This window comes from Elgaria multicarinata, chromosome 11 (assembly GCF_023053635.1).
Source record: "Elgaria multicarinata webbii isolate HBS135686 ecotype San Diego chromosome 11, rElgMul1.1.pri, whole genome shotgun sequence".
Lineage (NCBI taxonomy): Eukaryota > Metazoa > Chordata > Lepidosauria > Squamata > Anguidae > Elgaria > Elgaria multicarinata.
In genome coordinates this window covers 20,572,926-20,585,570 of record NC_086181.1, presented here as the reverse complement: position 1 = coordinate 20,585,570, position 12,645 = coordinate 20,572,926, and the positions used below count along the sequence as shown (strand labels likewise).

The 12,645-nt window shown below is 38.9% G+C and overlaps 1 pseudogene; it reads left to right on the top strand.

Annotated features, from left to right (window-relative positions):
* Window positions 1-8,186: 8,186 nt before the first annotated feature.
* LOC134405289 (olfactory receptor 10A7-like) lies at window positions 8,187-10,496 on the top strand (annotated as a pseudogene).
* The last annotated feature ends 2,149 nt before the right edge of the window (window positions 10,497-12,645 follow it).

Genomic DNA, 12,645 nt, shown 5'->3' with positions numbered 1-12,645 from the left:
CGTAGAAATTCATACAACCTTTGATCAGGATTTATCCAGTTTTCACCTTCCAGACCAAACATGGACATGGTCTTAATCTACAGTTGAAATCTGAACATTTCTGATTTCAATGTGATTTGTGGACTGAAGAAAATGTTTCTGACAGCATGTACGTTTTTGAAAAATAAGCATGAGAAAATGCATACTTTTGAAAAATACAGTGGGAGAAAAATATATGCACACAATTGATACATGCATTTGGGTGGTGTATACAGGCATTTTTATGTAATAATACTATTGACTCAAAATTTAATATGGAATCGAGTTGGAATGAGCTCCAAGATGAAATTCTGAGAAATTCAGTAAGCTCAAGTTTTGCTGATTCACACATCCCTAATTTTTTTTTGGGGGGGGGTAATGTAGAAGAAGAGTTGCATAATGCTTCTTTGATTGTGGTCATGGGGGAACTCGTCATGCTTGCTTTCTGGTCAGTTTTGAACATTCTGCAGTCAGAAAAGGGTTAATTCATTTGCTTATCTTCAAATGTGATATGTGTCATTGTTTGTCATCAATGCCCTTCTGAATTCTGCATAGGACAAAGTGGTCAGTCTCTACACAAAATAATAAGTCGACACATATCTGACATGGAAAGGGATTTTCATATATCAGTTGGATACTATGCCAGCCTCCGAGAAGCATAGAGATCTATCTGCATGCTGGCATCCTCATTTCACTCTCATTTAATTTTGAAATCTTCCATAAACACATTTAACCAATTTTCAATACTATTAATACTGCAAATCAGAATGGTTAATAGTTACTATATTGCTGCTTTGCTTGGTTTTTTTTAAAAAATTGCTCTATGGTTTAGTTATGTGTTGCTGCTGTCAAATAATTTTGATCTTGATTTTAATTATTTAATTTAATATATTATTTAATTAACTAAACTACCATGTGAAGCCTGTGCATTGGTGTATAAATAATAAGTAGGACTGAAGAATCTTTTAGTTCCAACTCCACAGAGTTCATCTTTTCTCCACCTCCTATTTCATGCCAGTTCCATGCCATTTAAAAATAAATAAATAGAAAAAACAAACAAACAAACATGGAGTTGTTGTATTTTAAAAACATGGCCATTTTTTTCAAAATGTATGCATTGTGGTATGCATCCACACATCGCCTAAAGTGTGTTTGTATACATTTTTGAAATGCGCACTTTGTAGTACACTTTTCAAATGTGTGCATTTCAATGGACATTTTTCCTGTTCCACAGAATGCATTGCAAATCCTGAAATGCACAGCTTTTTGAACACAGCTGGGTCCAGGCTAATTTCTAGGTGGTGAAGATTGGGAAAATATTTCTTTCCCCCCCCAAAAAAAAAGGGGGGGGGAGAAAAGAAAGAAAAATCCAACAGAGCAGATTTCTCAAACATAAGTAAGTTAGATTCAGTTGATACCTTGCAAAATTAGGACAGCGTCTTCTGTTTCTATAAATGTGAGCAAATAAAGGAATGAACTTCAAGATGCCAAACACCATTCAAAGAAGTTCTAATAATTTCCCAGTGCCTATGTTTTAAGGCTAGTCCCATTTTTTGAAAAAAATTGTTTCTACGAAGAGAAGGAAATGACAAAACAGACAGTGAAATATAGGAAGAATGTTAAGAGGGTATTACACATTTACCGTTCTGAAGAGATGACAAAATGCTATTTTGCAGGGAGGTCCATGAATTCTATACTTTTTTGAGTGAGAAGAAAACATATTATGTATTCATCCTCAAGTAATTCAATATCACTCAAAATTTATGCAAGTCTAAGAATATGTCCAGGTTTTGATGTCCTACCTAGCACATCTTATGTAATTTATTTATTAAGATGGCAATGTCTTTTCTGATGTATTTAAGCAAAGGGAATCAACATTTACTTCCCCACCCTTCTAATAACCAGCACAACAGATTTTGTATAACATTTTAGAGGTTATAAACTTTGAATAACACAGTCCTCAAAGGACTATATCCTATGATGCCAAAAGGGAATTCCCCAAGGTTGCTGGTTTTAAGAGGCAGAGAGAGCTGATTGCTCAGCCATCAGGGAAATATTATTTATTTATTTATTTAAAACATTCGTATCCTCCCTGTATCATTAAGATCTCAGGGCAGCGTACAGATAAAAGCATACAGTATAAAACAATAAATATACACAGCTAAAATCAAATTAAACAAATAATATCTGTCTAAATCTTACACAATAATTGGATTCTCATAATAGTGTTGCTTTTGGATTCTCAATCTCTATATACAAATCAGAAGTTGCCAGTGGGGATTTGAGGCTTTGTGAAAGTTAACTGAGCAGGATGATGACAGTAGTCATCCCTCATGCACCACAGGCATAGATCTATACTAAAGAAGTCATCAGAAATTATAGAACCTCCCTAAGAGAATAATCTACAACACACACACACACACACACACACACACACACACACACACACAGAGAGCATGGCTAGATGGGGCAATATCCCCCATTATGTGGAAAAATACATAAATCTTTCTTTAAGGAAGTTCACAAGTATTTGCATAATTTATGTTAGTACTTAACATTTTGTGTATTGCCCCCCATTCCATTCAACTTTTCCCCATGTATATTCTTGAGCATTTTGTATGTGACAGGAGAAACTTGCATATTTTCCTGTGAATAAATTATGGTAAATTTTGGGAAAGTATCTACAGAAGTCTGCAGACTCCATGCGGTCTGGGAGGCTGTACACCACAAATTCTGCAGGTTGGAATCTTAGAAATCTAAACTTATTTCATTCAGTCTCAAATATCTTCAGCATCCCAAAGAAGAGGTGAGAATTTTGTTCAGTATATTTCCTGATAAGAACTTACTTAAATTTGTAGGGACTAAAATAAATAGGACTAAGATGAATTCCATCAATTTTATTTATTTATTTATTTATTTATTTATTTATTACGGTTCTATACCACCCAGTAGATGAAGCTGTTTTGGTGGTTAAGGGTGATTAAGTCTAGATCTAACATAATACTTTTGAAATAAAATACTCCCTGAAAGGGTTAATGTTTATGCTTCCATTCCGCCATAAATGTCACTCAATAAAGAGCCTGCCATTTCATAAAAATAAAAGAATTTAAATGGCAGTTTATTGGAGCCAACTGAGAGGGGCGGAACCCACAGACATGCAAAAGAGTTCCTGAAAACATGTGTTGGCAATCTTTTGTGCCCATCATTTGTAAAACAACAACAACACTATGGACTCCATTAGTTTAAATACTGATCTTTTCTTATTCCCATTGGGTTGTTGGGTTGTTGTCGTTGTTGTTTTTTTGGTTTTTTTTGGAGAATTGAATAAATAATACCAACTGTGTAAAACTTGGATTCAGAACTGTCACTTGAGGCATAGGTGAACTCAGTGGCAAAGAGCACCTTTTATCAGCTTAGGCTGATATACCAACTGTGCCCTTATCTGGACAGAGACAGCCTAGCTATAGTTTTCCATGCTCTCATAACCTCTTGTCTGGATTACTGCAATGTGTTATACATGGGGCTGCCTTTGAAATGGTCTTGAAACTTCAACTGGTATAAAACAGGACAGTATGTTTACTAACAGGGACTGGCCAATGAGACCATGTCATGCCAGTCCTTTTTCAGCTTCATTGGCTGCCAGTCCAGGTCCAGGCCCTATTCAAAGTGCTGGTATTAACGTATAAAGCCCTAAACAGGTTGGGGCTATGCCATTTGAAGGAACGCCTCATCCCATATGTACCTACTCAGACCCTAAGGTCATCTTCAGGGGTCCTTTTCTGTGAGTTCTGCCAAAGGAAGTGAGACAAGTGGCTACTAGGAGGAGGGCCTTCTCATATACATTAAATCTACTCCCCCCAAACAGTACATATGACACTGGCAAGTCAAATATAGTAAAGAAAACACTATGCAGATCATTGCAGGAAGGTGTAGTGCGGAAATAAAGAGACGACACAAGATAGTTGAGTTTAAACAAGGGCCAACATTGATTTGATGGATCTGCATAGGGGAAACCTAAGCGGGCATCAATCTTGCACAGTGTAAGCCGTTGTTAATCAGGGCAAGACATTCTGAGCCACGAGGGTGGAGCCTAACCATCAACACCTCTTGGCTCCTCCGTTTGGAGTGGTAGGCCTTCCCGTGTCACCCCTCCTGCTGCCATTAGGCTCTGAGCGGGTGGGAAAGGTTGGCCTCAAGGGTAACCCTTATTTCAGCAGCTGGGCTGCAGGGCTTGGAGCTGCTGAGCCTCAGGCAATGACCCTTTACCATTTTGGTGCCTTGGAGTGCTCACCAACCCTATCCAACTGCAGATGCCCGCCTACCCACCAATAAATGTGACCGAATTATTCCAATTAACCTATTTAATACTCCCTGGGCTGTCTTGCAGTATGAAGTAGGCAAAAAACCTCATAACCAATTCAGATTATGATCCAAAAAATCCTATTTGGCTCCCTGAATAGGCAACCAGCAAGCCCGTACTGCCTACAGGGAGGGAAGGAGGGAGCTTCTTCTCTTAGAGAGGGGGAGAGGAGGGGCATGAGCCCTTAAATAGGCTCTGAGTCCCCTCCCTTCTCCTCTGGAGTGATTCTGCCAGCCAATCGCTGGCTTTGACGCTGCCTTGTTCCGCCCCACCTACAATTGGCCTCCCCGCACCCAGGCTGTGCCGGGCATGACAGAATAGCATTTGTTGGGATAGAATTCCATAGTTGAGGCACAAGCACAGAAAAAGCCTGTTTCTAGTAGCCTAATGTCTCCTAGTGAGGACATTCAAATGAAGTTTCAGAGCGGGCCCTCAGAAGCAAGTGTGGACTTGATAAATTTCTTGAAAGAGAAACCACTGGCTATAGCACATACTATAAAAATATTCTTAAAGGAAAAGAAAAAAAGGTAGAGGATTTTACACATCAAAATTTTAGACCAGGAATTTACATGGACTGATCTCAATGCCTTGATTTCATTCTCATTTTTTATTTATTTATTTTTATTTTATTTTTTGGTCCAAAGCAATCAGCCCTAAGGTCATGTAGAGAGAAAAGTTCCTATCAATATTCTAACATTTGCTGGAGGTTTTCTCCTGAGACATCCTATTAAACATCTACAAATCTAGCATCTAGTATTATCTGGGGATGTGTTTCTTGATTCTTTGCAGGATAAATAATGAACGGTATCTATGAGATACTTCATACATTATACAGAAAGCTCAAGAAGAGAGACGGCTAAGTCATCTTATGGAAAATGCAGAATTCATGAGAGAGATAAAGATTTGATTTTTTAAAAAAAAGGAATTTGCATTCTGGACCATCATTAATCAGAGTCAATAGGGGCCTTGGATCTGCTCATCCCATAAAGGTACAAAACAGCATCAGATTTATTCAAACAGGATCTTTTTCTGATGGATGGAAGCATCTATGAATTTAAGTTTCTCTCAATTTCTCATTGTTCCAATCTTAAGTTCACTTCTGCTATTTCTGTATCCATGTGTGTGACTTCATTTAAAACAAATCAAATGCATGCATTTACATGCACATTTATCAGGGAATGGTCTGAAGGCATATGAGGCAGCCGGAGGTTGCTGAAGCTAACCGGTCTAGGTCTAATCAGTGCTTGGAGTGGAGACCACTTGGAAACCACATGTACCCACTTTGAGTTCCCCTGTGGAAGAAGCCCAGAGAGCTCCGGCTATTGGGCGGTATAGAAATGTAATAAATAAAATAAAATAAATAAATAAATAAATAATAATAATAAAAATGTGATACATGAAACAAATATAATAAACAATATGCACACTTTTGGACAGTTTTGCCCAATATATTCATTTTTGCAGTCATTTCCATTGATATAACATATTGCATTTCTTTTTCATGAATATATGTGTTTTTGTGCACACTTTTGCCTAACATACATGTTTTGGTACCTGTTTTTTATTCAGAGAACTGCATCACTAAAGTGTGAAAACCCAAGGATAACTGTGTACCAATCTGTATATTGATTTAGGAAGAGCAAATCTGTAAGTTGTTATTCTCTCTCATCCCTACTTCTGCTTCAGAAAATGCTGCAAATCGACTCCTGCTCAATCACCTCTTAATTTAAGGAAACCCCCCTCCATAATAGAAAAAAGAATTTCCTGACACAGATCACAATCATAATCTTTATTCATTGTCTCACTGTTCAGTTAAAACATGTTTTATGTGCTCTTCAGTGACATAGAATGTATACGGGCTTCCTAGGTTGTACTCTTAGAAATAAACTGTTACTTTACAGGACCAAAGCATGGGGCATTTGTGTCAAACACGAGTGAATTAGTGCAGGTTATCTTGCTCTATCCCTCTCCATGTCTTGAGCATCCCTAAATCTCTGCTAAGGTTATATAAACAGGAGGGTTGCACTGTCTGTAGGCAGAATGAATGTTATCTGTGTCAATAATTTCTATCAAGCATATGGTTTCTGTTTAGGAATAGCCCACTCATCTATCACTTGGGTGCACCTGATTGCCAAACAAATTACCTATCAGTGCTATTACCCCAAAGCTGATCACCTGATTTTGGGTGTTGTGTTCAGGTTCTTATTTTATGCTTCTTTAACAATGCCTTCATGCTTTCAGAGCTGATGCCACTAATCACATATACAATGGCACCACTGCTAGCTCCAGGTTGTTGGGGGGCCTTGGACAAGGCACCCTCAATGCCCCCCCTTCCATAATAAGTCTACCTTCTCAACACCATTGTCATCTCCTGCTGTTGCTCCTCATCCTCTTTATCATCATTGGTACCACATGATTTCTTCACAGAGGGCCAGTGAACAAGTAGGCAGTGGCATCTACTCTCCTCACAACCAGCATTGTCTGCCCTAGACAGGTGAATAAGCCATTAGCAACGGTCAAGAGAGGTAGCATCTCCAGAGGACTCTTGTCATCAGCCCTCTGAAGGAGCTCAGCCATACCTACCCTTGATGTCAGCAGTGAATGATAGCAGAAAATAGCAAGAAAGAGGAAGCTTGTTAATCCCTGGTTGTCATTCAACCTGATCATGGAGAAGAACATCTCTTATTGAAGCCATTAATTGAATGGGCAGGGACACATTCACAAATTATTCAAAACAATAACTTGAGACTGATTCCACACACACACCCCCCAGACATCTGAATTATAATCCCAGATTTTGCATCTGGCTGAGGCAACAGTGGTGGGAGAAGGAGCACTAGATGTCACTGCCTAATTTCTCACTGGCTCTTTGGGCTCATCTACACCAAGCAGGATATCCCACTATGAAAGCTGTATGAAAGGCAGGAATTCAATTCGATTCAATGTACCTTTATTGGCATAAAACAACCACAAACCATACGAAACATCATGACATCCTCCAGACAAACTAGTACTCTTACATTGTGCAATTCAGCCAGCTAGTATAGTAGACAGTGCTAATCTCCCTGCTGACTATTCCACCATGCCTCTGGGCGTAGCTCCCGGTCTTTGATAGGTCATTACATAATGGACAAATAGTGAAACATTTTCAAGCATTCCTCCCACTCACCCACCCTGCAGATAATAGGGTCTGTAGAGTGTCTGCCCCCGTAGATCCTTGACAATTTAATAAGATCTTTTCCAGATATCTCTGCCGTTGGGATACGTGGAGGGGGCAAAAAAGTCAGGAGCCACACTACTGCTTTATTGAAGTGCACTGAAAACTGTTGGGACCCATTGACATATACTACTTTCATAGTGTTATATCCTGCTTGGTGTAGAAGAGCCCTTTGTCTATCAAGCAACCAAGTAGGAGCAGTGATGTAATTTAGATGAATTGATAACTTAACTTCATTTAAGCCATGGCTAGGGCCATCAACTTTTTAATCGTGGAACATAGTGATGCCTTTTTTAGCAGCTTCATGTGATGACATGAGCATGTGTTCATGTTTATTTGGATGCCATGGAAACATACAACTGCTGAATTGTAGTCATCAAAGTGCTGATGTCTGTGTAGCCTCCCCCAGCCCCCCAAGCAATCATCAGTAGAATAAGTGATTTGTAATGGATATGCTATGAGAACGTGCAACAAATCAATTTGATTCTAATTGTATTTGTTTTCCTAGCACTATTTTTGTTTTGTTTTATGCTACCGTAGCTCTATGATCATCTTTATTAATGAAGTTATGAGAAAGAGGAAACCAAATGAATGGAAGAGCAAGAAAGAGAAAATCAAACTCATGTCACTGAGTTTATCCTCCTAGGATTCCGAAATCTAAAGAATCTGCAGATCCTTCTTTTTCTTGGATTCCTTGTTATCTATATTGTAACGATGGCAGGAAATATTCTTCTTGTTGTGGTTGTGGTAACCGATTACCATCTTCACACCCCCATGTACTTCTTCCTTGGTAATCTGTCTTGCTTGGAAATCTGCTACAGCTCAACCCTTTTGCCCATATTGTTGTCTACTCTTTTGATGGATGGAAAGATCATCTCATTCAGTGGCTGCTTCTTGCAATTATTTTTCTTTGGCTACTGTGTAGGTGCAGAATGTTATTTGCTGTCTGTGATGTCCTATGACAGATATTTAGCAATATGTAAGCCATTGCGTTATGCAACAATTATGAGCATGAGGCAGTGTATCCAGTTAGCAGCAGTGTCCTGGACAAACGGGTTCATAGGCATTTCCATAATAATGGTTGCAATGCTGCAGTTAACATACTGTGGTCCTAATGAAATTGACCACTACTTCTGTGATTCTGTTCCACTTAAAAAACTTTCCTGCAGTGACACAGATGTGGTGGAACAGGTTAATTTCGTATTGATATTTATTTACACCATGCCTCCATTTCTACTTACCCTAACATCCTATATATATATATTATAAGGGCCATCCTAAGAATCCCATCCACTGCTGGAAGACAAAAGGCCTTTTCCACATGCTCTTCCCATCTCATTGTTGTTTCTACTTACTATGGGTCTTTAATGACTGTGTATCTCTTGCCACCATCGTCCTCAATGAACAAAGTTGTTTCTCTTTTGTACACAATCCTTCCACCTCTTGTTAATCCCCTCATATATAGCCTGAGAAACAAGGAGGTAAAGGAGGCTTTGAGAAAGTTGAAAAACAGGATAGTCATTTTCAGAATATTTCAAAATGTGCTAGTTAATTTTGCTAATGTTAAAGGTAAGTAGAAGCAAGCAAGCAAGGAAGGAATCAAAACCAGGGGCTCATCTACACCAAGCAGATATTCCACTATGAAAGTGGTATGAAAGCAGTACATAAAAGGCAGGAGCCACACATACCATGTACCACTTTCATACCACTTTCATAGTGTTATATCCTGCAAGGGGGAGATGTTTCATGGGCCCCAACAATTGTCAGTGCACTTCAGTACCACTATCAAGCAGTAGTGTAGATCTTGCAGTGTACTTCAATACTTCCATAAAGCAGTAGTGTGGCTCCTGCCTTTTATATACCACTTTCATAGTGGAATATCCTGCTTGGTGTAGACGAGCCCTATAAGAAGAGTTCTGATAGATCAGGCCAAATCCCATCTTGCCTAGCATCCTACTCCCCATCATTGTAAATTAGGACATTTCAGCAATCTCTCTCTTTCTGACTGTTGCTCCTGAGCAACTGGTACTGAGTGACACTCTGGCACCAAAGCTAAAACAGTCACCCTGATCATCCGATGCTTCAAGAAATCCATAATTCAAATTTTGTGGTCAAACATCTGAAGAGTCCGTGGTTCACAGATCAATTAATTGCTCCTCGAACATGAAATAAATGTGGAGTAGCTGCAATATTTAGAGCCTCACTCCATTCCCCTCATTAAAAGTGGGGGTCCAAGAACAGGGTTTTCTTTTTGTTTTGTTCCGGGGTTCTTTCCCAACCTTATTAAAATGGTTGGGTTGGAGCCTGCCAGTGTGGTCCCAATTTCTCCCCTCCCCACACTTCTGCATCCATTTGAATGTCTTAAAAGTAGCTGATGTGCTGCATAATCTAGGAACCGTTGAGGTTCCCCAGCTGCGAGTTTTATGGCCCTGCTGGCAGGGATAAGGGTTACCTTTGAGGCCAACCTTCCTCGCCGACTTGGAGCTTTATGGCATGAGAGGTGGGGACACAGAAGGCCTCCCTACCCTAAAAGGGGAAGCCTGAGAGATGGTGAACATTGAGGCGCCACTCTCAGGCCATGTCTCACCTGACAAAACAATGGCATGAGGCCAGATTAGAGAAGACCTCCACTTACGCTTTCCCTTTCTGCAGATCTATTAATAAATGTGGCCTCGTTTAATTCCCAGTCTTGTGTCTGCCTCGTTATTTCCCACACTCCACATCCCCCACAATCAGATGTACAGTTATCAAGTCAATCAGGACATACAAACAAAAGCTTTGATATAGATATAGATATAGATAAGATTTAGTTTAGATGTTAACATAAACTTTCACAGTGATTCATAAGTAATGCTCAATATTCCCTCTTTAGAAATTAGTCAGAATCTCTTGAGACATTAACCTTCTTTTGTGGTTGGGAAATAAGAAACAAAGGGAGGGTTGTTTGGTAAAATGTGTGTTCTTAAACAAGCCAATTAGGACAGAAAAAAACCCAGATAAAATATTATGGGCAATCTGGGACTTTGATGGATTACGTGACTGGTCCCATGTGGATTGGTCAAGGAAGCATGTTATACAATGTGGTTCCAGTACCTAGAGAGATGCACAGACCGACTGCTAATATCAGTTCCTTGTTCACTCGTAATAGAGGTATTTGCCACCTTATCTTGGTCACACACCTTTTAGGAACTGCACATTTTGGCTTGAAAATATAAGAATAGACTTAAGGTACTTAGAAATTCTCTCATGTGCCAAAAGCAAGCAAGCAGCAAACAAGCATGGGGATGTTAAGTTAGGGGAGTTGGGCTTAACTTCTATCCCATATAAACAGTACATTCTGTCTACTATTTCACCTATTGTGCTCACTTATTACTTAGCCTCTATGCAGCCACACTTTCATTTGGTCCTTCCACTTCAATCCTCTTCCTCTGCAGGTTGGAGAAGGCTCAGGACACTATGAGGGCAGTCACCACCAAGAAGACGGCAATGCTCTGATGGCCATGGACTGTACACTTTTATTTGGGTTAGAGAGAATAGTATATATTAGTAACAGAAGGCTGTATGGAGAGGAGACACGTCAGTTAATAGATGGAGGATACAGAGATACAACACGAGATAGCAAGGAAAAGGAGGTAGGTCCTTCATTTATGAGTAAACATTCATAGAATGTGCCTTTGCAACAGGCTAAGTCTGCATGAAATAAATAAATTAAAGGTGCAATTCTATGCATGTTTAGACAGAAAACAGTCCTACAGCTGGCTGGCTGGATCATGCTGGCAGTTGCAGGACTTTTTTCTGTCTAATCATGGATAGGATTTCACCCTTAATCTTTAAAATATGTACATTCTATGTTTTGGAAAGTGTGAGTAATCTCATTGCTGATTTTACAACTAGTCAAACATAGTACAAGAAGATTGCACTCTGCAGGGTAAGATCACTTGTGGAAGAAGTTGGTTATCAGGATTGAGAATTGAAAGATATATAATTAATTAAAATTTGACAAAATGGGATCACAAGACAAGCTTCAGTGTTCCTGCAGTTTGTGGAGAAAGATGATTGGGGCTGAAAGACCAAGAGGAAATGTGAGTGCATGGGGTCTAAATTGTAGATGAACATAATATGAGAAAACAGAATGTGTTTATGGCTTTCCTGGTGTGGAAGTTAAGGCCAGGTGTAATTGTTGTGAACCACCCAGGGAGCTTCTGCCATAGGGCATTATAGAAATCTAATAAGTGAATAAGAATAAAATCTGAAATTGTAATCCCCATGCTTCTGGCACATATGTAAATTTGTAAGTACTTCAACTCTTTTAAATCAGTGGGGAGTGTGTGAATGTTTATTTATTTATCTTAGAATATACAATTGTTTGCTGCTAAAGCAATTTGACAAAGGTACATGCTATTTACTATAGTCACGGGGTAGCTGAGTGTGTCATTTTGTGAAACAAACAAATTTAAAATCCAGTGCAATTATAATGAAAATGGATATATTCAGTTCCTTATAGTCTGCTATTTTCATTTTGAAAACAATGTGTTCTATGACAAATTTACTACTTGTATATCAGTAGTAGTAGTAGTAGTAGTGGTGGTATTTTAGACATGTTGACATGTACAAAGAAAATATTACTGTATACAACCCCCCCCCAACTTTGTATGCTTAAATGAAGAATTAAAAAATCATCATCATCTGTACAGTCCAACTATGATAAACTATTTGAGGAAGTGGGAAATGATCTGAACTTTTCAGTATTAATACAAATTTCATCATTGGGAAGGATTTCATTAATTAAAATGATTTATTTATTTATTTATTTATTTATTTTACCATTCAACAACTATTCTGAACCAGTTTAACAAAAAGTTGCTAAAGGGGATCATCAGATGTGGGTAGAGGGAATCTCATTTCCCTACTGCTGCTTTGCCTTCTGCTTCTGTCCCTCAATAGGGATGAGCAGCTTCCTCTTTCTTCACATGGGGAAGAAAGAGGAAGCAAGCAATGACCACATGGCTCATTCAGTGGGCATTTTTATGGTGTAACCTCTCCTGCACAT